Source organism: Peromyscus californicus, unplaced genomic scaffold (assembly GCF_007827085.1).
Source record: "Peromyscus californicus insignis strain IS unplaced genomic scaffold, ASM782708v3 Scaffold_4__1_contigs__length_199733344, whole genome shotgun sequence".
Taxonomy (NCBI): Eukaryota; Metazoa; Chordata; class Mammalia; order Rodentia; family Cricetidae; genus Peromyscus; species Peromyscus californicus.
Window position 1 is genome coordinate 37,044,956 of NW_026294562.1, and position 25,424 is coordinate 37,070,379.

The window sequence follows — 25,424 nt, forward strand, 5'->3', positions numbered from 1 at the left end:
TTCCAACGCGTGCACTCATCTCTATGACCTTCCAACTTCAGCCACTTGTTTTGTAATTAAGTGTGTGTGTGTGTACACAAGTGACTGCAAGCATGTGTGTGCAACACACATATATACCCGGTGCTCATGGAACCAAGAAGATGGCATTAGACTCGCTAGAACTGGAGTTCCAGATAGTTATGAGCTGGGAGCGGAAGCCAGGTCCTCTGCAAGGGCAACTGCTTAACCATGGAGCCACCTCTCCAGCTCCATATCAGCCGCCTTTACTACAATGAAATCATTTCTCCCTCTTTTCACTCCAGATTTGGAAAACAAGTATTAATCACTAGGATTGGGGAGCTGTGGAGAGCCTAGTTAGAGAACCCTTTAGTCATTTCAATCAGTGTTAACACTCCCTGGGGCTTTTCCTCCGAGCTCACAGCCTGTTACTTCCAGTTTAAGGAAGAAAATAATGATCCTAAATAGAAACTGGGCAACTATCAACTTTATTATTCCAGGTCCTTCACACTGACAAAGTATCTTTTTTTTTTTTTTTTGGTTTTTGGTTTTTGGAGACAGGACTTCTCTGTATAGTCCTGGCTGTCCTGAAACTTGCTTTGTAGACCAGACTGGCCCTGAACTCAGATATCCACCTGCCTCTGCCTCCCGAGTGCTGGGATCAAGGGCATGGACCAACACTGCCCAGTGACAAAGCATCCTTTTAAATTTTAATTAAATTTAATACGTGTGGGTATTTTGCAGGCAGTACCCCTGGAGGCCAGAGGGGAGCACCAGATCCCCAGATACCGGCATTCCAGAGGGTGGTGAGCCACAAGGTGGGTGCTGGGAACTTAAGTTGAGTCCTGGGCAAGAGCAGCCAGTGCTTTTAAGCCTTCATCCATCACATTATCTTTTATTCTTCTGTGAAGACTGCTCTCTGTGTGGTGGTGATGTTAACCCAGGAAACACTCTAATCACCATGACATCAGACCCACACCTTCCTGAACCCTGGAACCCTGATAGCCAGATTTTCTTCTTCTTCATCCGGTGACTAAAATCCACACCAGTTATTATTTATAAAGTTTGCTAAGAGAAAAGGGGACTTCCTCTTAAAAGTCAACTCCTCTGGATGAGCACATATACTGCTGCAAGGTTTGAAGAGGCTGGCAAGAATGCAAAAGCAAGTCCTGCTGGAGCGACCCCTGCACCCAGCCTCCCCATCCTATTCCAGGAGGAGACTATCTCTTGGGATTCCTGACTATAGAACTGGAAAGCACAAAGTCATCTAACCAGAAATAGCGTTTGTCTCCTCATCCGTACAAACTGGTACTCATGCAACAAACACATTAACATTTTAAACTTCCCTGCTAAAATGGACATGCCTTAAAAGCACAGAAATATTTTAGTCACTATTACACATATAAGCCTGAGATGTATTAGTGGAAGGAAAACATCAACTTCTCGGTTTCAACTTGTTTTAAACTGAACTACACTGTTGGGTGTGGCTACACACATCTGTAATCTCAGTAATCAAGAGGCAAAGGTGGGCAGCCACGAGTTTGGAGCCAGCCTAGACCACATAGGTAACGAACTGTCTCAAAAACAAAACCAACCAAAAAACAGAAAACAGGTGTCTCCTCAAAAATGCTCACCCACAGGTGCCCTAGACCCACAGGGAACCTGAGCAGAATGTAGTAAACTTAAGACTTGATTTATGAAACATGAAACTAAGGAACTCAACTCTGTTTACCAAATACCTGATATCCCTAAAAACCAATATTTCTCTCTGGATAATGTGTTTACTGCCTTTGAATAAAATGTGTTATTTTTCTAATAAAGGGCACTGCTCATTCTGTGTGTTTGAGATTCTGAGCTGAGAGCCTGGTTGCCAACTGTATTCCTGGTATTCATTCAAAAAAGTCAAATTGGGGCTGGAGAGTTGTCTCAGAGGTTAAGAGCACTTGTTGCTCTTGCAAAGGACCTGGGTTCAGTTCCCAGCACCCACCTAGTGGCTCACAACCATTCATAACTCTAGTTTCAAGTGATAGATCACCTTCTTCTGACCTCAGAGGACACCATACATGTATTTGGTGCACATACCTACATATACAGATATACACAAAATGCTCATACACACAAATAATAAATAATAAAATAGTTTAAAGCAAAATTAGGCAAGTATCTGACTGTAACATGCCTAGAAACCAAACAGTAGGTCATGGCCATTATTGTCTTTTTTGTTTAAATGGGTTTATTTCTCAGCCCATGCTGATGGCCAAACCCATGGCCTCACATATATTAGGCAAGAGCTCTACCACTGGCTACATTCCCAGCTCAAACTTGTTCATTAAAAAGACAAAAACAGGCGCGGGGGGGGGGGGGGGGGGGGGGGGGGGGGGGGGGGCGGGCGCTCACGCCTTTAATCCCAGCACTCGGGAGGCAGAGCCAGGCGGATCTCTGTGAGTTCGAGGCCAGCCTGGTCTACAGAGCAAGATCCAGGACAGGCCAAAACTATACAAAGAAACCCTGTCTTGTGGGGAGGGGAGGGGAACACCAACAACAAACCCTTTGGCTTGCAAAAATGGCTGGGCAGGTGAAAACACTTGCGATACAAGGCTGATGATCCAAGGTCTATCTCTGGAAGAGAAGGTAGAAGGAAAAAAGAACTCCGAAACACTTTCCCAACCTCCGCACAGTCATGGCACACACACCTGTACACATACTTCTTAGTTTATTTTATATTCTCATTTTAAAACGAGGCATGGTCGCATCCTTGCCTGTTACATAGAAAAACATCCACTTAGCTCAATAACGCGACCTCTTTTGTTAAGTCTTAACAAGAGATATGAATATTCCTGACTCCGGCCGTGCATCACCCTGTTTTCTCAGGGCAGGGGCTGAGACTTTCATTTAGTAAGAGGCCAGCAGTGGAACAAGCCTAGCAAGGGGCACTGTGGGAGAAACAGTAACTTCTGCCCAGCACGATCTTCCGCAACTGGCAACAAGCTCCCCGCCGGGAAGGTTTGCTCTGCCCTTGACAGGACTGTATTACATATCACTGTTTGCCTTGGGCACAAGACCTGTTCTTGCAGAGAACACACACACCTATCACACACAACTTTACCACGGGGCTGATCCTGGATGGAACCCTCCTCCTCAGCTGGACTGGGTCCATTTTGTGGAGGTACGAATTGGTGACTGAAAGTTAATTGATTTAACAAGACACACCCACCGTCCTTGGTAGTTACAGTTTTGTGTTTGCTTGTTTTCTTTTTGGAGACAGGGTTTCTCTATGTAGCCTTGGCTGTCCTGGATCTAGCTAGCTCCACAGACCAGACTGGCCTGGACCTCAGAGATCTACCTGCCTCTGCCTCCGAGTGCTGGGATTAAAAGCGTTAGAATAGTTACAGTTTTTTCCTTACATTTGTAACTTCTTTTTTATTTGTTTGGGGGTGGGTAGGTGTTGTTACTGCTATTGTTTTTGAGACAGGATCTGGATATGTTAGCAGGTTAGCCTGGAACTGGGGATTCTCCTGTCTCTGCCTCCAGAGTACAGGCATTACAGGCATGTACGCACCCACCACATCTAGCTGTATGTTTTGAACCTTCTGAAGCTTATTGTCTCTCTCTAAAAACACAGTAAGGAAATAATGTTCATTAAAAAAAAGAAAAGGTATTTACAAGGAAATGCATTTGCCGCTTACTTCATTATTGTAACAAAAAAAATCAGAAACTTAGATTATTAGATAAGCATTTAAGAAGTTGATGAAAGGGGCCGGGCGGCAGTGGCGCACACCTTTAATCCTAGCACTCGGGAGGCAGAGGCAGGCGGATCTCTGTCAGTTCGGGGCCAGCCTGGTCTACAGAGTGAGTTCCAGGACAGGCTTCAAAAGCTACAGAGAAACCGTGTGGGGGGGGGGGGGGGTGGAGGGGTGGGGGGGGGTGGGGTGTGTGTGTGAGAGAGAGAGAGAGAGAGGAGGAGGAGGAGGAGGAGGAGGAGGAGGAGAAGGAGAAGGAGGAGAAGGAGGAGGAGAAGGAGAAGAAGGAGAAGGAGGAGGAGAAGGAGGAGGAGGAGGAGAAGGAGGAGGAGGAGGAGGAGGAGGAGGAGGAGGAGGAGGAGGAGGAGGAGGAGAAGGAGAAGAAGTTGTTGATGAAGTCTAACAAGAACTCTGCAAATGGACTTTCAAGTTAATAAATTCAGTTAAAATCAATGTAATTTGCTACCTAGTGTGTATATATGTGTGTATAAACAACTATATATATATATATATATATATATATATATATATATATATATATATATACACACACACACACACACAACAATCTAAGTTAATGGAGACAGATAATTTTAAAAAGGGAAGTGAAGTCTCTAAGCCTGAATTTCCATAATAAATGGCGTTAAACAGACACAGCCAGGTTTTATCAGCCACATTAAGATCGTCCTTGCCTTTCAGGATGATGAAAGTCCTTAAACAGCTGAACCTCCTGGTAAAAAGCATCTGGGGACCCAGTCTAGGTCATAGGTTAGGTTTCTGGGGACTATGACTTGATTTCTTTTTCCTGTATTGGGTAGGGCATCAACCAGCTGGGCCCTCTGGGCAGCCAGACAGCATAACTCATCCCAAAGCTGGTCCACTAGGAGTCAAGGCTTCCTGTTCAGTTTGTGCTGAATACATTTTCCCCCCCAGTCATGAAAATGTAGTTTGGGATTGGAAAAAGCAAACCTAAGTCATCTTTACATTAATAACTTTTTTCAGATGTACACAAACATAAAATTGTACTAGAGCACAGAGGAGTTCCATAACCTCTTGCACGCAATCACGACAGATCACACTCCAAGCACAAAGACAAAACCATGACACATTTGCACAGGTGAGTGTCAACACATGAAAAGCAAACTCTTTTAAATAACTACTGACTTAAAGAAACACAAATCCAGTTACACCATTATTATGAAAACCCAGAAAGGTTTAGAGCAAAAAAAAGAACAGACTTAAGAACACCTCCTGCCATCAGTGCCTAGGAGAACCAAGAGAGACACCAGCCCCGAGGAATTACAGAGAACAAGCCACCTGCCCAAATGAGAACAAATAACCAAATTGTTAGAAAGGTAACAATGAATAAATGCACTGAACAAATACAAAAACAGAAATAACAACTTTAACAGCTTTTCAGAAAGTCCACCCAAAGTAAATAGCCACAGAGGAACAGGATGAAATGAGGAATCACAGGCCTGTTCCCAGCTCATCACAGCTCTTTAAGTCAGAATTGATACCAGGAAGGGAAAGCCATGGAAGAACAGCAGAGAGGCAGACATACAGGACTAGATCAGAAGCCACATCCTATGGACAGAGACACAGCACCAAGGGCCCCCTCACACAGAGGGGCTGGTCCCAGATGAAGCTGGCAGTTGGGAGAGACACACAGGCACCATCCTTACCACTCCCTGGAGGCCAGTGAACACCGGCACATTCAGCAGTGGGAGAGGCAAGCAAACTCAGGTTTAAAATGAATCCATTTAGTAAATGTATCAAGTCTTCAATGTGGTTACAATCTTGTTGGTTTTGGTGAGATAGTGTCTCACTTTGTAGCCCAGGCTGACCTTGAACATGCAGCAATCCTTCTGCCTCAGCCTCCCAAATGCTGAGATTAAAGGCGTGAGCCACCACATCTGGCTCACGATTTATTTTAACATTACTCTGACCCTATAATTTTGCATCTATTGACACATTGTAAGGAAATAATAAAATAAAGTTTTAAAATACATCCAGGCTGGGGAGATGTCTGCTCTATTGGTAAAGTGCTTGGCACATAAGCATGAGGACCTGAATTCAACTCCCTAGAGCAAATGTAAAAAAGCCCAACACCATGCTGCATATATTCAAAGCAACTGGCTGAGATGATCCATCCTCACAGACTACTACAGCCAAGATTTAACTATAATTCTTAATTTTCTCAGGATCTCCATAAGATGACCAGTGCCCCCAGTCAACAGGAAGTAGTAGGAGAAGCTACACCCAAATTCCCAAAATATTGTTTATAAATATTTATTTTTATTTAAAGGGGGTTGATTATAAATGCGATCTCTTTCTAAAGAAGAAAAGGGGATATTATAGATATGATAGGATGAAAGGGTAGATTATTGAATCTACTTTTAAAGAGCAACAACTTGTTTAAAATGTTTTACACTGTTAAAGATCTTAGTTTATTACAAATTTAAATTAATTTTGTTATACTGTGTATATTTCTACTCTTGTTTAAGGTTTTATGTTTATACAGCTCATTTAAAATTATAATATACAATTAAGAAACACAGACACTAATAGTCATCTAGGATAATCAAATTTATAGTCACGTTAGTTAAGTTTTTTAGGTATATAAAAGTATGTTTCAATTAGGTAGGTAATCTTCAAACACTTCAAAAACTTACAGAATATGGCATTTAAAATGTTTTAAGGGGCTGGAGAGATGGCTGAGAGGTTAAGAGCACCGACTGCTCTTCCAGAAGTCCTGAGTTCAATTCCCAGCACCCACATGGTGGCTCACAACCATCTATAATGAGATCTGGCACCCTCTTCCGTATACATAATAAATAAATAAATACTTAAAAAATAAATAAATAAAATGTTTTAAAAACTTAGACTTTCTGGACAACGAGACACATCTGCTCCTGGCAGCATCAATTTACTTCAAAGAGGAAGATGGGCATTGAAGACACTCCAATATGGAGTTCATCTTCTTGGCACAAAATGGCCTGCTTGACAATATGTTATATAGACTGGGCATACAGGACCCATAGAAAAATGACCACTAAATTTTGCCAAAACAAGGCGAGATGCTCCTTCAGGTTCCTGCTTCACAGGAGACTGCCAGATATTCTACAGGGCACAGAGTAAAGTGACTAAAAAAACTTTAGGCCTATAGGCTAAAAATGGATGCCCCAATGTTACAGAGGAATTTTGGATGACTGTCCAAAATTTGGATGGCTGTCTCTGTCATTCTAGATTTTTAGAAGTTGCTTACAATGCATTTCCTGTTTACTTAGGTAATATTATATCCTTCTGGGGTCTTTGATGTAGTTGAAGACCAGTTATAATTATAATTTTCCTTGGTTATGATAAAAAATAAATTAGATATAAAACCTTAGACTCACAAATATAAAACAGATAAAATATTTTCTTTAAATTTGCCATATACAAATAGACTAAGTATTGTAACTGTAATTCCTGCTTGATAACTATTCTATTATATTTAATTTTACTATGTTAAAATTAAAACTCCTTTTTTATTAGATTAAAAAAGGGGAAGTGCTGTGGGATGCCTTTCTATATGCTGTGAATATGTGTTGCTCCCATTGGCTAATAAATAAAGCTGTTTTGGCCTATAGCAAAGCAGCTTAGAGGCGGGAAATCCAAGCAGAGATATGGAGAGAAGAAAGGAGAGTAGGGAAAGATGCCTAGCCACCACTCAAGGAGCAGCAAGATGCCAGCAGACCCATAAGGCTACAGCCACATAGATTAATAGAAATGGGTTAATTTAAGATAAAAGAGCTAACTAGCAAGAAGCCTGCCATAGGCCATACAGTTTGTAAATAATATTAAGCCTCTGAGTGATTATTTTATAAGTGGCTGCAGGACCACGGGGCTGGGCGGGACTGGAGAAACACAACACTATACATGCCCGTAACTCTGGTGCGGTGAATGCAGAAACGCACAATCTGTGGGCCTTCCTGGCCAAACAGCCTAGCCAAGTTGATGAGCTCCAGGATGAGTACAAAAGATGCCAAGATAGACCTGTGTGTGCTTGTGTGTGACAATCAGCTCACTGACTTCACACAAATACAGTCACTGATTTACCACGACAAGGACAAATTTTTCAGAAACTTGATTTTTCAAAAACACAACGCAGACATTACACACTTAGGGAGAGTCTAAGGGGGAAATAAGTTTAGTTAAATTGAAAACTAGGTATGAAGTTCAAGAGGAAAAAAAAAAAAAACAGAAATGACCGGAGAATTTAAACAGTTTCACCTTTCATGGGAAGCCTATCAGGGGAGGTTAATTTTCCCTTTACACTGACTTATTTACATTGGGAGTCAGGAGGAGGCAGTGCATGCCACAGCATGCCTGTGAGGTCAGAAGACACATCTTGTCAGTTCGTTTTCTCCACGCCCCATGTGGGTTCTGGGGAACCAGACTCAGGTCCTGAAGCTTGGTGGCAAGGACCTTTACCTCCTCGATGTTGTGAGAGTGAATACAATGTATGCTTTTCTCACTCAGAATCCAAACCTTTTCATGCCTGGCTAGTCTGCAGCTATAGACAAATTAATTTTGTGAGGTGAGGAGTAGTTTGCTTGAGACAGGGTCTCTGGTTGCCCAGGCTAAGCAGCCCAGGATGACCCTGAACACTGAGCCTCATGCTTCTAACTCAGTGCTGGGATTACAGGTATGTGTCCCTATGCTCAACTTAACTTTTGAATGCTTTTCCTTCTCCCTAAGATGAGAATCAAAGCCAGTTAAAACTACCACCAGGATTAATATCAGTGAACTCCCCAAATTTACAAGTTTCCCTAGTAAAAGAAAGTCTGGCAAGCAGTCTTGGGCGTTTCTCTGGCTAGCCAAGAAGCTTTAGCAGGAACCAACGCAGCACCAGACCTCCATGAAGAAGAGACCTACAGAAGTACCACTGTCAGAACAAAACATCTCCGTGAGCAGGCAGGCTTCACACTCCCAGCCACGCTTCATTTTGATGGCGCTTCCCAGCTAAGAGACACTTCGAAAGCGTCTCGTGCTGGGTCTGATCCACACAGTAGGGACTTGGAAGAACAGTTTAGGCTTTGTAGAGAAATCTTTTAAGGCCCCTCCCTGCACCGGGTTGATGGGAGCAACTGTGAATCACTGTTCAGCACTCACGTCCCCATTGCCAGGGCTCCTGGCAGAGTCCTAAAGTTGGGGTGCTACCGTTTTCTCGCCAGCAGTCATGAGCCAGTGAAAGTAGGTGGATGTGAAGGCTCTGTGTACAGTGTCTCCAGTTCTCTGATTTTCTAAAATGTGGTTTACACAAAGGTTGCCTAGCCACTCTTTCTGGTCTTCACAAGGGTCATAGGTAACACAGAGGGAGGCAGGCTTTGCTCCCTTTTCTCAAAGTCCTTTGTGTAATGGGTGTGTGTGTGTGTGTGTGTGTGTGTGTGTGTGTGTGTGTGCGCGCGCGTGTATCAGTCACTCTGCCCAGTGTCACCAGGCTCCTTCACACTCTCCAGGCAGCAGCCACATTTGTACCACGTGGCTATCCCCCTTGAACACAGCCAACTGTAGCAGGAATCTTAAAGGGTCTTAATAAAATCAAACCTGGGGCCAGGTATTGGGGTGAATGCTGGAAGATCAGAGAAGCAGAACAAGCCACAGCTACCTCACCTCGCCAATTCCTCAGCTGATCCTGTTTCCTCAGACTGGAAGCCTCTCAGTCCTCATCCAGAATGAATCTCAGCTAAACTGCTTTTCGAAAGCCGGAAAAGCTTAACCAGCCTCTAGTTCCTCGTCCTCACACCTTAAATACCTTTCTGCTTCCTGCCATCACTTCCTGGGATTAAAGGCTCTTGTTACCACACCTAGCTGTTTCCAGTGTGACTTTGAACTGACAGAGATCCGGATGGATCTCTTCCTCTGGAATGCTAGGATTAAAGGCATGTGTGCCACCATTTTCTGGCCTCTACATCTAGTGGGTGTTCTGTTCTCTGACCCCAGATAAGTTTATTAGGGTGCACAATATTTTGGGGAACACAATAACACCACAGTCAACTGTGTGGGTCAGAACAGACTCATCATCGGGAGAAGCCAAAGTAATGTTGTGGATGGGATCACGTGAGCTTTACCTGAAGTAAGCTGAACTTAATTCAGTTCTCAGCTCCCAGGTGTTTGGGTGAGGGAAGCAAGGGAAAGCAGCGGCCACCACTGGGGACATCCGCCGAAAGGGTATTAGGAGAAGCAAGAGGAACCACGAAGAGGCAAAGCTGGGTGCAAACTCAGATCATAGGACTGCCAAATTGTTGGGCCGAGCAGAAGGTGGAACGCCACGAGCCTGTTTGGTCGTATCTAATGTTAACGAAGCCAACATGGCGTCCAGTACACTTAAAACACTGCCTTGCCACATCCTTGTATTAGCAGTGTGCTCAAGTTTAATTTCTGTTGCTGTGATAAACTCAGGAAAGGAAAAGATTTATTATCTTACACTCCTAGGTCACCGGTCATCACTGAGGGAGGTCTCTGCTCTCTGGCTCAGGCTCATCCAGCTCGCACCTGCCTAGGGATGGTACCACCCACGGTGGGCTAGGCCCTCCTACATCAATTAACCATTTCAATACCCACCCCCACCAGCTCAGACCTGCCCACAGGCTGATCTGATCCAGAAAATGTTGCAATCAAGGCTTTTCTCTCAGATGACACCAGGTTGTGCAAAGTTGACAATTAAAGCTAATTAGGGCACAGTGCAACTATGTGTACTTCATGTTATTCACATGAAACAATCAGACCATGTCTCCTCTTTATAGGCAGGCATGTGTGGATCATTTACAAACTGTCTATATTAAGGGTGTGGCTTAGACTGTTTTTGATGAAGGTAAAGGTATAATAATTTTTTAGTACATTTATTCATTCTCCCCCCTCCGTGTGTGTGTGTGTGTGTGTGTGTGTGTGTGTGTGTGTGTGTGTGCGCGCGCGCACATGAATAAGAGAGGGGGGGAGGGAGATAGATAGATAGATAGATAGATAGATAGAGGGTGGAGGGACATCCTATGTCAGTTGGCTTTCTCCTTCCACCATATGAGTCCTAGGAATTGAACTCAGTTCATCAGGCATGACAGTGCACTTCTTCCCTGCTGGGCCATCTCGGGGGCTCTCAGAACGATTTTATACTTGACACAGGAAGTACACTTTCTATCACACTGAGTGACCGAGGTTAGGACACTGGCCGATGATCATGACAAAGACCCTGTCTTCAAGGAGCTTGCCAGCCATAACGAATAACAGAGGAGAAAAAAGCAACATCCCCAACTTTCCCCTGAAGTCCAGCAATGTTCTCTTAGCACCCATGGGAGCCCTGCCACAGTCTAGGCTCTGACCTCATTTTCCAGCAACAAAATTACCACTGTTCAAACATACTGCTGGGCCAGTGGTCCCTAAGCGTCACTGGAACAGACTGCACTTATTCCATTTTTTTCTAATGGTCCATCTTCTAGGAATGCATGCACAAATACAACCGCATTGAATTTCATTGATGCTTCTTTTACCCAAAGACTGCGAATAAGAAATGATTAGTTCTACTTTTTTTTTATTTTGACATATAAACAGATAAACACACATAATAATCACACTGTCCCAAACTCGAGTACTTACTTGGGAAGTGTATTCACAGGCTTCTCTCTTCAGCTGCATCATCTGAGTAGCAGTGAGAGAAGACCTCCAGAGGTGAAACACCACTTCTGTTCTCAAGCACAATGCACAGAGCTGACACAATGTCACTCAGCTCCACAATGGCTCTTCAGACGTCCCCGTGAATGGAACACTCACCATCAGAGCCCAAACACAATGCACAAAGGGCGGAGACACAGACCGAGTTGCCCTATCAGGAACGCAGGGACACTGATTTCCTAGCACATCAGAGTGTGACAGATGAAACAAAAATTATTTTTGATAAGGATGAGTAAATAAAGTCTGATACACAATTGCATCCCTTTGCTTTGAAAGATTTTACACAATAGAGTCATGGGTCACAGGTCTGGATCGATGTTAAGAAAAACAAAAAACACGGATAAACAGATTAAAATCTCCTGAGGACACCAGCATGTAGCAACGGGAACCAGTGGAGATCAATCTTCGGTTTCCCCATTTTAAAGCTAAGAATAACAGGGTTAATCCCATAAAGAAGGCAAGTACATTTTGCTGTGGATATCACTCTGTATAAAATGCTGATTTGCCAGTAGCCAGGCAGGAAGTATAGGCGGGACAAGGAGACAGGAGAATTCTGGGAAGTGGAAGGCTGAGTCAGAGAGACGCTGCCAGCAAACTGCCATGAGAAGATGTTAAGATACCGGTAAGCCATGTGGCAGCTTATAGATTAATAGAAATGGGTTGATTTAAGATATAAGAATAGTTAGCAAGAAGCCTGCCATAGCCATACAGTTTACAAGTAATGTAAGTCTCTGTGTGTTTACTTGGTTGTGTCTGAGCAGCTGCGGGACTGGTGGGTGAGGGAGATTTGTCCTGACCAGGAAAACTCTAGCTACAACATCTTTTCAAGGGGGAAAAATGCAGACTTATTGTTTCACAGCAAGTCAGGCTACGGTCCCCATATATTCTTCTAGCATTCATTCAACAAATGTGTCATGAGACGCAGCTATAAGTAAAATAGTAAAATTAGAATACCTCTTTTTTTTTTTTTTTTTTTTAATTTTTTTTTTTTTTGGTTTTTCGAGACAGGGTTTCTCTGTGTAGCTTTGCGCCTTTCCTGGAACTCACTTGGTAGCCCAGGTTGGCCTCGAACTCACAGAGATCCGCCTGGCTCTGCCTCCCAAGTGCTGGGATTAAAGGCGTGCGCCACCAACGCCCGGCTTAGAATACCTCTTCTTGATGAAGCTTATTAGCTTCTTCGTCTGTTAGGAAGATGTAAAGCTGAAAGTTCTAGTAGCTGCTAACGACAGCCAATATTCATGTGGTGATGTGCAGATTAAAAAGTACTGTGCATGCACCACTGCATATAATCCTCACAGTAACTTGGAGAAATGTGGTAACTGGTCATTTACACATTAAGAATTCAAGGCTTGTGGAGGTCCAGTGCTCACCAGGCACTATGGCTGAATCTACTGCACAGAGAAGCCCTGTACTTCACGCTGTCTAAGCAGGCTGAGCTGGGGGTTGCCAGGAGAAAACATGAGCAAAATGATCCTGAACTTTTGCCTAATTCCACTCTTCCCAGAAGCAAAGTTTACTCCATTTCTGTGATTGTACAGAAATGCAAATTGATTTATTTCACACAAGACTGACACATACACCTTTAATCTCAGTAGTTGGGAGGCAGAGGCATTTGAATCTCTGACTTCAAGGCCAGCCTGATCTACAGAGCTAGTTCTAGAACAGGCAGGACTACACAAAGAAACCCTGTCTCAAAAAACAAACAGTCAAACAAACAAAACCCTGACTTATATAAACAATACAACAATTAAACAACCAGATGTGGTAGCCCATGTCTCTAATCCCTGGAAGATGGAGGTAGGAGACTTGTTAGTTCCTTCTCAGCTCCTTAGCAAGTTCAAGGACAGCCTGGGCTACAAGAGACCCTGTCTCAACTAAAACCAAAAATTAACTAATGAATTAAATAAGACTGAATGGTCAATCCACTGTGTGACCTCCTCTCTGGAGCATTGAACTGAGGCTGCTGCTGCGTCTCTCTTTACTGGTCAGTTTCCACAGAGCTCTTTGGATGCAGCAATCTGCATTATATTTCTAATGACACATTTTTTTATGCATATGGGTGTTTTGTCTATGTATCTCTTCACCACATACATGCAATACCAGCAGAGGCCAGAGGAGAGGTCCAGGAGTGCCTGGAACTGAATTTACAGATTGCTGTGAGCAACTGTGTCTGTGGCAGGAGGCAAACCCAGCCTCTACTGACAGATCCTAACAATTAGATACAAAGCCCTCCTATGCCATCTCTGACTTGGGTTAGCAGACTTTAACAAATTCTTTCATACCACTGGTAAGGCAGTTCAGCATCCAGTATCCAGAGCCGTAAGTAAGAACAAAAGGACTAACTTCAATAAGCATTCCGTTTTTGGAAATCTGACCCACATTCTTCATGGATGGTCACATTGCCCAAACTAAGATTCCTTGTCACTTGGTAAGAACTACTCTGCCCATTTTATTGGATGAAATTCCCTGGGACTGGCATTACAGATGACTGAACTGCCATGTGGATGCGGGAATCTAACCGGGGTCCTCTAGAAAAGCGACCAGTTCTCTTATCCACTGAGCTACCTCTTTATGCCCAAGAGCACATTCATATAAATGTCATTAAAGAGATTTATAAACATGAAAAGATTACAGGCTCAATCTAATGAGAAAGGCAATTGCATGTATGTGTGTGTATATATATATACACACACACATATATATTCAAGGTTTCATTAATTCATATATATATATGAATTAATATATATATATGAAAAACCTTGAATTAATGAAATGACAAAACATGTTCTCTCCTTCTCTCTCTTTCTCTCCGTGCGCGCGCGCGCGTGCGTGTGTGTGTGTGTGTGTGTGTGTGTGTGTGTGTGTGTGTGTGTGTGTGTGTGTGTGTGTGTGTGTGTGTGTGTGTGCGCGCGCGCGCACCTGTCTGTCTTTTTAGTTTTTCAAAACAGGGTTTCTCTTTGTGGCCCTGGCCATCCTAGAGCTCACTGTATAGATCAGGTTGGCCTCGAACTCACAGAGATCCACCTGCTCCTGCCTCCTGAGTGCTGGGATTAAAGGTGTGTGCCACCACTGCCCGGTTAAGGCCCTTATTTTTACAACTCACCTAAGAACAACCTTGAGAAACTCAGACCAGCACTCAGCTTTACTCTGGCATTTTCTAGCAATGCCATTATCCAAATGTTCTCTGCAACAGGGAACTCATTTTCAAAGGAGCCCCAGTTACCTTAGCAGGGGCCAGATCTTAGGAAGGAAATCCTTGTGAGGTCCCCAGCTAACCTTGAATCGTCCTTTCCTCCTGTCCACTTCCTTCATTCCAAGGTCATGCCTTCCCTCTTCTTTTCAGAGCACTTGTCTATAAATACTACCTGAGATAGAAGCTCCTTTCTGTTCTACCAGGGAGAGTCTGACACATACTCTAACAACTACAAAAGGCCAAGGAAAGTCCCAGAAGAGAAAAACTAATGTACAAGAAGGAACGTGTTGTCAAGCTTGGATCACAGGTGTAGAAAAGGCAAAGGCCAATCAGGGCACATAGTGGGCACTTCTCTATTTAAGGATGCAACTGTGATTTCACTTGGGACCATCTAAGCCTTCTGGGTCATGCTTAAAAAAAATGATGCATTTTCTATTTCAGAAAATTACTGTGGTTCAATTTCGTAAAAACAGTCTTTGTCTTTTCAAACATTTGGTCTTTCTCCTGTCTTCAAAGACTGCCAACGCAAGTCTACAAATCAGAAAAGGATATACATTTTCTTTCTTTCTTTTTTTTGACAATCTTTTGAAGTTTGTGAGGAATTTTGAAATGGATGACCTTTGCACAACTCTAAAGTATGCTGAGATATGATGAAATTAGGACCTAACATTCAACCTCAGTTCAAGTATCGTTCTTATTGTGGTCACCTCCCTCAGCCTGGGTAGCTACCAATTTTAAGCATAGTTGTTTTGATCTTTCCAGTTAAAAACCATCACCCACCCCTGAGTTTTCTAAACTTAGAGGAAAAAAAATTAATAGACTCAACACAAGTCAAAGATAAGAGTTACTGTAAAAATTCAGCACATAACAAATTAAATCAATGACAACTGCAAAAAAAAATCACAAAAAAATTCTCAGGGACTTTAACAGTTTTGGATAAATCTGTAAGGCACAAGAACAGGCCAGACAATAGTCAAGGCAGTACTTAATCTGAGAAAAATATTGAGTGCCTATCAATAAATTTTCCCCCAAAGGCTAAGGAAAAGATACAGGTACCTGTAAATTAAAAAAATACATGAACAAAGTGAAACTACTTTTCATATCATTAATAGATCCTCTATTTACAAATTTGTCTGCTCACTAAAATTTACTTGTGATGCCAAATCAATAAATGTGCAGCCCACCCAAATGCTTGCACCATTCTGCACAGATTCCCAGATGAGGTCAAAGGAGGCTCTGTCCACCTTCCTTCAGCTCCCCTGCTGTATGTAAACGTCCTTTGACACAACCTTTGAGGGTCCTTTTGTAGATGATTTTACTGTCTAGACTTGACCTTTTCTCCAACCCTCTCTCTGGACCACACTAACCCTTCGACACTTGCTTTCTTGACGTGTCTACTATCTTTGTACGGGTCCAGCTACAGGCGCATTTCCTAGGTAGCCTTAGACACCTCTTAGACTGTCTTCTTAGCCCATGGATCGCATTATGTTTGTGAGCAATCTCCTGAAGCATCTGTGTCTTCCATCACATGACTATACCTACAGTTTTGTCTGTTTAAAATTCAGTTTTCAATAGCGCCCCGAAACAATCCCCCACCTGAAAGTCTAGGACATGAATAGTTCCTCCATTGTTGCTCAAGGAGCCTTTAAATGTTCTGATATGACAGTTGTATATACAGATGCAAATACATACAGAGTAGATACACATACAAAAAAGAAACATATGCTAGGAATTTAGAACTCCATTTTAAAACCTGTTATTACAAAAGACTTCCAACATATGTAACAATGAGGAGACTACATAGGAATTCAACACACAGTGATCTGCAACAAGTATGCTCTTCCTCATCTAGCCCTTTTTTGTTCAGTTTCTTTGAAGATTTAGTTTTATGTGTGTGAGTGTTGTGTGTGTACCTCATGTGCACCTGTGCCCAGAGGCCACAAGAAGGCACAGGATTCCCTGCCAATGGACGTTACAGGTGGTTGTGAGCCACCATGTAGGGGCTGGGAATATGACCCAGGTCCTCTGTCTGCAAGAGGAGCCAATGCTCTTAACCATGAAACCATCTCTCCAGCCCTTTGCTATTACATCTTAGAGCAAAAGTAAGCTGCCTCTTAACCTTCAAGAACATCCTTGTCATAGGCGATAAAGACGTTTGCTTTAACATAACCACACAGTTATGTTAACTATCAAACCTAAGAAAACCTATCATTTCTCTGGAGAGCCATCTGCATAGGAATTTTTATTTTAAAGCTGTCGTTAGGGTGCATTTATTCAAGAACCTAAACAAAGTCCCCCACTCCCCAGCATAGAGACTGAGACTCGCCTGAGACTAATGCAGAAAAGCACCACAGAGCTTGAACAAACAACAGTTCACTCAACCAGAAGAATTAGGTTGGAGGACTGCCCCCAAGAAAGTGAGAAAATAACAAAACCTCAAACTATCCAGGACAACACGAAACAGGGCAAGAACCAGAGGGCTCCACAGAGGCTGAAAGCCGAGAGAGACAGTAATTGGGTAAGTGATTGAATTATCTTAACGGCACCAAGGATCCAGCTAGAAAACTCACACTTCAGGTCCATCGAGTAATGAACAGCTTTTGAAAGGGGAAGCCTTCCAGGCATGGTGCCTAACTTAGTTCACTTCCTAAACCTCCGTGTCATAAGCACCCTTGTACATCACAACACCTTCACAACCAGGCTACAAGTTCAAAAGGTTCCTGGATGCAAAGTTGTATTTTATTTCCCCAAAGAGACCAAGACAAACAGTGCCTCAACTGGATGATAGTGGTGTAAATGACTATCTCTTATTCGTCTCTAGTTCTTGGAATTTACTAGAAAAGAAAATAAACATGGCCCTCAACTTACCAGGATGATAGCTAAAAGTACAAGTGACCAAGAGGGGTACTTCCAAACCTGATTTACAGAAGGGGAAACTGAGGCCTCAAGCTCCCTGACACAGTCAGGAGCATGTCTCACAACTGGTGGCACCAAGACTCCAAGTCCAGAGACCAAGATTCAAGCCACACTCAGCCAGAGGTCAGCACAGCTCAGCTGTCAGTTTTCAAACACTTCCCTCTATCTCAGACAGACAAGAAAGCTTTTACATGCTCAACAATTTTAAAAAGAAAGAAAAATAAGTTAACAATGAATTCAAGTATTTTTTTCTCTTCCACCTTTCTCATTTGTGTGTGTGTATGGGGGGGGGGGGGGGGTCAGGTATGTACACACACGTGTGTTTATGGAGGCCAGAAGCTGACATCAGCGATCCTCCTCAATCCCTCCCCACTGGAATGTGCAGATTCAGCTGGACATTCTTGTCAGCATGGACAAGAACCAGGGATCCTGTCTTCAGGATGATGTCCCCTGCAGCCTGGCGTGAACAGATGTTCACCACCATGCTCGGCTGTTACATGGAGGCTAGGGCTCTGACCTCAGGCCCGTACGTCTGACCAGCAAGCACTTTATTAATTGAGCTGTCTCTCGCTCCTGTTTGCTTCACTCCAGCTGGCTACAGAGCTGAGGACGAACTTCCATCCTGCCCCTTCCATCTCTGTCTCTCAAGTGTTGGGATTCCAGGCATGCGCCACCCTGCCCAGTTTTATAGGGTGCTAGGGATCAACCTAGGGCTTCATGCATGCTAGGTTAACACTTTACCAACTGAGCCCCACACTCCAACCTCCCTTTCTCCAATTTGACATTTAGTATCAGAAGTAATTTCAGATTCCCTCTCATTCATAAAACACAAATTTGGAAAACGCTTTTGTATTCAGTAATATTTGTCTTTCCACCAAGCTCAACCCAAATAGAATCTAGAAAAACTGTAGAGATGTGACCTACCTCCCCCACCAACTTCACAGTAACATTTTAATTAGAGTGGTATGATTAAAAAACTAGTTGTCTTAAGTATAGCTCTGCAAAAAATCTAACGATCACGTTACACATGACCAGGGATGTTTGTGTACACACAATTAATGACAGTGTTGTAGCATCAGGAAGGTTAAAGTTGTTTTAATTCTAAACCGTCCGTATCTTTATCACCACCCAAGGGTAACTTCAGCATCTCAAAGGAATTTTTCCCTAATTGTATTTTAAGAAGCACTTTTTTTTTAAACCGCTTATGCGCTGGGAGCACACAGATCTTGTCCAATCCCGAACCTCGTATGCTGGTACAAGTCTGGACACATCACATCTGGAGGAATTCCTTAAGGCTTACTTGCACCAGCCTCTGTGATTTCAGCTATCCAGCTACTTCTCAGTCACCGCAAGGAGAGAGGGAGGGGGAAACTCGGTCCAGCTCCTGTGGGCAAAACACCCCAGAGGAAGGACCGCCACACAGAACCCTCCATCCTGAGTAAACTAAACAGATGTTATGCCTAATTGGTATCTGAATCTGTCTTTTTGGTTTCTTTTGTATCACTCCCCCCCACCCCACACACACACACACATATACACACCAGTAGACCAAGCTGGCCTGGAACTCAGAGATCCACCTACCTCTGTACCAGCACACCTGGCTGGTATCTGAATCTGGACTTACGCCGATGTTTAGTCATTTGATTGTTTTCAAGGAGTGTGCATGCCCTTGCCTAGTGCCTAGCAGAACGGAAGGGTATAGTCATCCTAGAATGCACAGGATGTGTGCTCGTGCTTCTGTGTCGGGTGCCCTCACCTGTAAGCGGATGGGGTACACTCTTCTACCTGTCTACCTGACTACCTGACAGTGGTGCTGGCTCCACGCTGGCTCCACGGAGTCCTCGCCTCACCCCGACCCTGGCGAGCATCTGATTCACTTGTTATTGGTTACAATGTAGCTAGAACTGGGAACTGGCTCTCTCTGGGGATCAGGACTGGATCGTCTTATTTCATTAGCGCTATTACTGTCCAGGAGCGGTCTCGCTCCTAACCAGTGCTGCTCAGAGTGTGTGCGCCCCGCATTATCTACAATGGCAGTTCAGTCAAGCTGGCACATTGAGTTAACGGAGCAAGGCTGGGGTAGCTAGTAAGCCACTTCCAGGTATGTCTGTGAATCTGCTTCTGCAAAAAGACCTGCATGAGCTTGGAGACCTTATGGAGCAGACCTCTCTCGACCACGTGGATAGGCATCCAAATCATAGCAGAAACGAAGGAAAGGAAAATCACCTCTTAGCTCAAATCTTGTTGTGCTGGCTACTTTTACGTGGACTCTGACACAAGGTAGTCATTTGGGGGAAAGGACTCTCAGTTGAGAAAATGCCTCTGTCAGATGGCCTGTAGGCAAGTCTGCGGGGCATTTTCTTAATTAATGATCTACAGGGGAAGGCCCAGCCCATGGTGGTGTGGTAGGCAGGGCCGCCTCTGGGCAGGTAGTCCTGGATGGTGTAAGAAAGCAGGCTGAGTTAGCCAAGGAAGGGTGGTGCACGCCTTTATTCCCAGCACTCAGGAGGCAGAGGGAGGCCGATCTCTGAGTTCAAGGCCAACATGGTCAACAAAGCAAGTTCCAGGACAGCCAAGGCTACACAAAGAATCACTGTCTTGAGGGGGGGGGGGGGGGGGGAGGAGGAGGAAGAAAGAAAAAAAAAAAGACACTAAGAAAGCAGGCTGAGCTGGCTGTGGAGAACAGGGATAGCAGTGCAGCAATACTCCTCCATGGCCTCTGCTTCAGGTCCTGCCCTGACTTTTCTTCATGACAGACGGAAATGTGGAAAATAAACTCTTTCCTTCCCAAGTTATTTTTGGTCACGGTGTTTGATCATTCCAATAGAAACGTATCCAAGGCACTTGCTTTCTCTGCCCTTGGACATTGGGGCTCATGGTCCTCAGACCTTCAGACTCCGCTCAAGACACGCACCAGAGGCTCCCCTGGAGCTGGGAGGCATTCCCAGCTCCCCCTTACACATGGTGGATCTTGGGACTTCCGGGCCTCCCCAGTCACATGAGCCAACTCCTCTCATATCTACAGGTAGACAGACCAAGAGTCATCAGAAATGCCAGCTCTCAGGCCAGACACAGAAAATGCTAGACTGGACTCAGAAACCCCATACTTTACACATCAGTCCCCCAGAGGACTCAGCCAGGCATGGAAATCTGAGGGTCCCCTCTAGGAGTGATGTATTTAAAGGTCCCATTCCCTCAGATTGCCGTGGTATTTGGGTTTAGTTTTCACTAAATCTATTAGGTGCTGTTTATTGATTTTCTAATATTCCTTTGAAAGTAAAGTCAAATAAAAGGAAGGCTTGAACTTATCAAAAGTAGCAAAGAATAATGTAAAATTTAGCGACTAGCTTTCATTTTTACCTTATTTGGGCTCTGGAATGAAGTTCTTCCTAGAGTTTAGAAGGCCATACCTCTGCTTACATTTATTTACCGTCCCCCACATGGACTCATTGTCAAGGCAATGCCCAGGACCGGCCTAAACAGCTGAGGTCTCAGCTCCAGCATGGCCCACCTAGGGACTCCTGGGAAACTCAGTCTCTGGAACCTCAATTTCCAAACATGTAGATGAAAAATCGTCACACAGCCGTCGGCATGGAGAAATCCTGAGAATCAGAGGGTCTGAAGTCTACTGTCACCTGGTCCCGGGGACTCAAGAGACTGAAGCAGGGGCATAAGTGACCTCAACTCAAAAGAGGGAAATAGGAAAGGAAGGAGGGTGGGGAGGAGGGAACGAGAGAGAGAGAGAGAGAACGAGAGAGAGAGAACGAGAGAGAGAGAGAGAGAGAGAGAGAGAGAGAGAGAGAGAGAGAGAGAGAACGAGAGAGAGAGAGAGAACGAGAGAGAGAGAGAGAGAGAGAGAGAGAGAGAGAGAGAGAGAAAGGGAATGTGGGCGGAGCAAAAGCAAAGACTCTTACCGGCTTGCACCAAGCCGGCCTCCATGTCCAACAATAATTTTATTACCATTAGCTAACAGTTTAGTTTGATTTTAAATGCTTTTGAACATACCTGAGTCCACAGAAGACAAGGGATGCAAACATCTAAACTGTTTTTTTTTACATGAAATACCAGTAAATGATTATTAAAAAGGACTGGTAAGAGAGGAACAAAGTCAGTTAACATTTATTTCTAACCAAGGCATCCATAATAGAAAAATACTTTATTCTGGGCTGGATATTAAAAAGTAATAAGACAAACAACAAAAGCTACAAAAACAGTGTGTAACCCTTCCAACCCCAAATACTGTGATCACGAGAAAACCCCTGCCTAAGATTTTCTTTAAAGATCCTTAAACTGCCCTGAGGGGAAAGCCAGGGCAAAGACCTGACAGAGTGGTCAAGGATGTGACTAGAAACATGTTTTTAATTATATTTTGGCTGAAGTGGAAGGCAGGCAACATTCCAAACTTGAGTTCACTCAGTGGGTCTTTCCCTGCCTTTTTGTGGCTAACATTACAATGTTTCATATTACAATCAAAAGATCAAAACACCAGCTATAAAGAAGTCACTTAAGGATCTTTTAAATTTGTACTAGGTTGCTGGGAGTGACGGCACACGCCTTTAATCCCAACACTCAGGAGGCAGAGGCAAGCTGATCTCTTAGGGTTGGAGGTCAGCCTGGTCTACATACTGAGACCTTGTTTCAAAAAAAAATCAAGGGAAAAAGCTTAACTATACACGGGACTGATATAAGCATCATTGCCAAATAGTCCTTTCAGTGCTGAGGTGCGAAGGGATCTGGGTGGAGTCCTCGGCTGGTCATTCACATGATGAATTCTACCATAGCAACCACATAATCCCAATCTGTTCCTCAAGCAGGGCAGAGCCCCCTTCTCACCTCACAGCCTTTACAAATGTCCCACAGTTGTGCCACAGAGTGCCCTTCACAGAATTCCAGCCTTCACACGCTAATTCTATTAATCCTCAGGTGTCCAGTCTCCTCTCAGGAATGTTCGCCTGGCCTGAACTTGGCTACAGCCTCCCATTAGAGCTCCCTTTACGTATTGCCCGTCGGTAACTTTGGTTAGTGTTTGATTCGCTGCGCTGGGAGCTGCGGGCCGGCTGGCACCGGGCCTGTCCTCGGCTGTGTTCCTAACACAAGATCAGGGTCTGGTGCACAAAAGAGAGTCACTTCAACAGCCCTCTGGACACCGTCTTCCCAAGTCAGAGTGGTCAGCTAACTTCAAAGAGAAAGGTGAACACAGATTGTTAGACTCACCAGCCAGAGAGTGAAACCTTCCAAGAATCGGTCCGGTTTCCAGAAGAATGAAGGAAAAGATAAACAAGCGTGAGCCTTTGTCATTGAAATGACCCGCTGACTTCGGGTTAAAGAATCTATCTCAGAATGCGGCGGGAGAGGTGACTCAGCAACCAAGAGCACTTCTGTGTTCTTGAAGAGGATCTGAGTTCTGTTCCCAGCACTCACATGCTGGCTAACAACCGCCTAAATCCAGTTCCAGGGCATCTGACACTCTGGAGACACCTGCATACACAAGGTACACAGACATACGTGCAGGCAAATACTCATACACATAGAATAAAAATAAGTAACTCTTTAAAATCCTTTGACTCAAACCTATAGAACACAATAACCTAGTATACGGAATCTGGTCCTATATCTTACCATGGAAGATGCTGTACCTCCCAGATGGACAACCTCATACAGCGGACCGGGGACAGGGTCACACTATGTAGCCCTGGCTAGTCTGATATGGATACCAGGCTGGCCTTGGGCTCAGGGAGATCCACCTGCCTCTCTCTGCCTCTCCAGTTCTTGGATTATCATGTGTCTCTCACCTTTTCCATGCTTAGAAAGTTCCCTGGGGTGGAGGAGTAGCCACTTGGGATTCTCGCCATCTTGGTTTCCCTGAGGCACACACTCATGTTACCCTCCTTGTCCCAACACATGGGTTAGCTGGGCACTGCCTCCCTCCTTGCCCTGCTCTTCACACATTCCCAAGGAGTCACTCATGGCGTTCTCCTATGGCCACATGTCTCTTTCCCGACTTCCCCTTATGCGCTCCTGGACTCAATGCTCAAGATGCATGATACTTAGGAGACTGGACTGGGCATCGACTCCTAAAGCTGGAAGTCTGGGGAAAGCAGAAGGAAGGTTAAATAAAGTAAAACTATAGGCAATCCAGAGAAAAGAAGGGAAAAAAATAGGGTAGAAAATCAAATAGGGTGTCAGGCAGTGGTGGTGCAGGCCTTTAATCCCAGCACTCAGGAGACAGAGGCAGGCGAATCTCTGAGTTTGAGGCCAGCCTGGTCTACAGATCGAGTTCCAGGACAGCCAGGGATACACAGAGAAACAGAGAAACCCTGCCTCAAAAAAACAAAACAAAACAAAACAAAACAAACAACCAAAAAAAAAAAAAAGGAAAGAAAAGAAAATGAAAGAAAATGAAATTGGGTATAATGGATCATGAGGGAGGGAAGACGTGGGTGGGTACCTCTCTTTCCTAATCCACCTCTTCCCTGCTCTCCCTCCAGCTAGCAGCTGCCTCCCCCCTGCTAAGGAGAGTCTAGGTCACTTCCTTGGCTTTTGGAGAAGGTGGTTTATTTGTTCCTGTGCTTCAGCTCAAGGGATGATACTGTTTAAGATCTACAATTAGGCTCACTGTGGTTGTGGGAGAAAGGAGTGGCCAGAAACGTTCGTAAATGACAGGTTCTGGTTTTTTGTAATACACATCTTAACAGCTTTCATTAAAAAAAAAAAAAAAAAACAGTTAAAGATGGAAGCTTCTGCTCAGAATCATTAATATCTAAAACAATACTGAAAATTACAGCTGTCACCAATGAAGGCTGTTTATCCCAGCTCTGTGTGTGTGTGTGTGTGTGTGTGTGTGTGTGTGTGTGTGTGTACACACGCACATGCCCGCATGTTTTCCAACACACACACTTGCAACTCTGGCTATCTTGCATCCCATTTGATGGTATGGAGACTGCTAGCGTCCCACAGGCACCCACACATGAAAGCAAGTCCTTGATTTCAACAGCCTCAGAGTTAAACAAGAAAAGACTAAAATCCACCAAGTACGTTTTCCCCAATGCTCCATCCACTGTCTTATGCTAGTTTCCCTGGGGACCTTTCTGACTCACTGCTTTGTGTGCCCCACCCCACCCCCAGCCCCAGTTAGGCATCGTTTTACCCTCTGGAGGCTGTGAGGGGATGAGGGCAGCCCCAGGAAGAACGAGGCTGGCTTCCTCCACACAATAGCCAGCCACCTGCACAGGGATTTAGTCCCCCACTTCCTAGTTCCTATGTCCTGGAGTCACTGCTGCCGGTCGCCCGCCCGGAGAACAAGGAGAAAGAACAAAGGGGCCAGGTGGCCAGGACAGAGGGAGGATGGGGACTCTTCATTGTCACACGCCCCAGTGCAGCCTGTGGATTGAGGAAGCCAGGATGCTCCCACCTCAAACTGTGTGTGTTGAGACAGCTGTTACAGCCAGAATAGGGAAAAGAAAATGAGTCATTTTTAAAGTCTTCCCAGGCATTCGCTCTACAGCAGCAGTTCTCAACCTTTTGAGGTCAAATGACCCTTTCCCAGGGGTCGCACACCAGATATCCTGCCTATCAGATATTTGTATTACAATTAATAACAGTAGCAAAATTACAATTATGATAGCAGTGAGATAATTGTATGGTTGGTGGTCACCACCACAAGAGGAACTGTATGAAAGGGTTGCAGCATTAGGAAGGTTGAGAACCACTGGTCTAGAGGAAGGGATACTTCTCACCATGAGATAGAGCCTGTCTTGAAATACTGTGGACTTCCCTCCACCGATTTAGTTTAATTCTGGCATGAGCTGGGTGTGAGGGGCTGGAGAGATGGCTCCGCAGTTAAGAGCACTAACTGCTCTTCCAGATGA

The 25,424-nt window shown here is 44.3% G+C and overlaps 1 protein-coding gene across 3 annotated transcripts in view; it reads right to left on the minus strand.

Moving 5' to 3' along the window:
* Kank1 (KN motif and ankyrin repeat domains 1) overlaps window positions 1-25,424 on the minus strand; it is a 203,411-nt gene that overhangs the window by 137,017 nt on the left and 40,970 nt on the right. Inside the window, exon 1 of one of the 3 annotated variants that reach the window (XM_052762155.1) lies at window positions 11,373-11,486. The exons of the other annotated variants lie outside the window; for them this stretch is intronic. The gene's annotated coding sequence lies outside the window, so the exon portion shown is untranslated. Of the gene's footprint in view, window positions 1-11,372; window positions 11,487-25,424 lie in introns of those variants that run through there. 3 annotated transcript variants of the gene reach the window in all.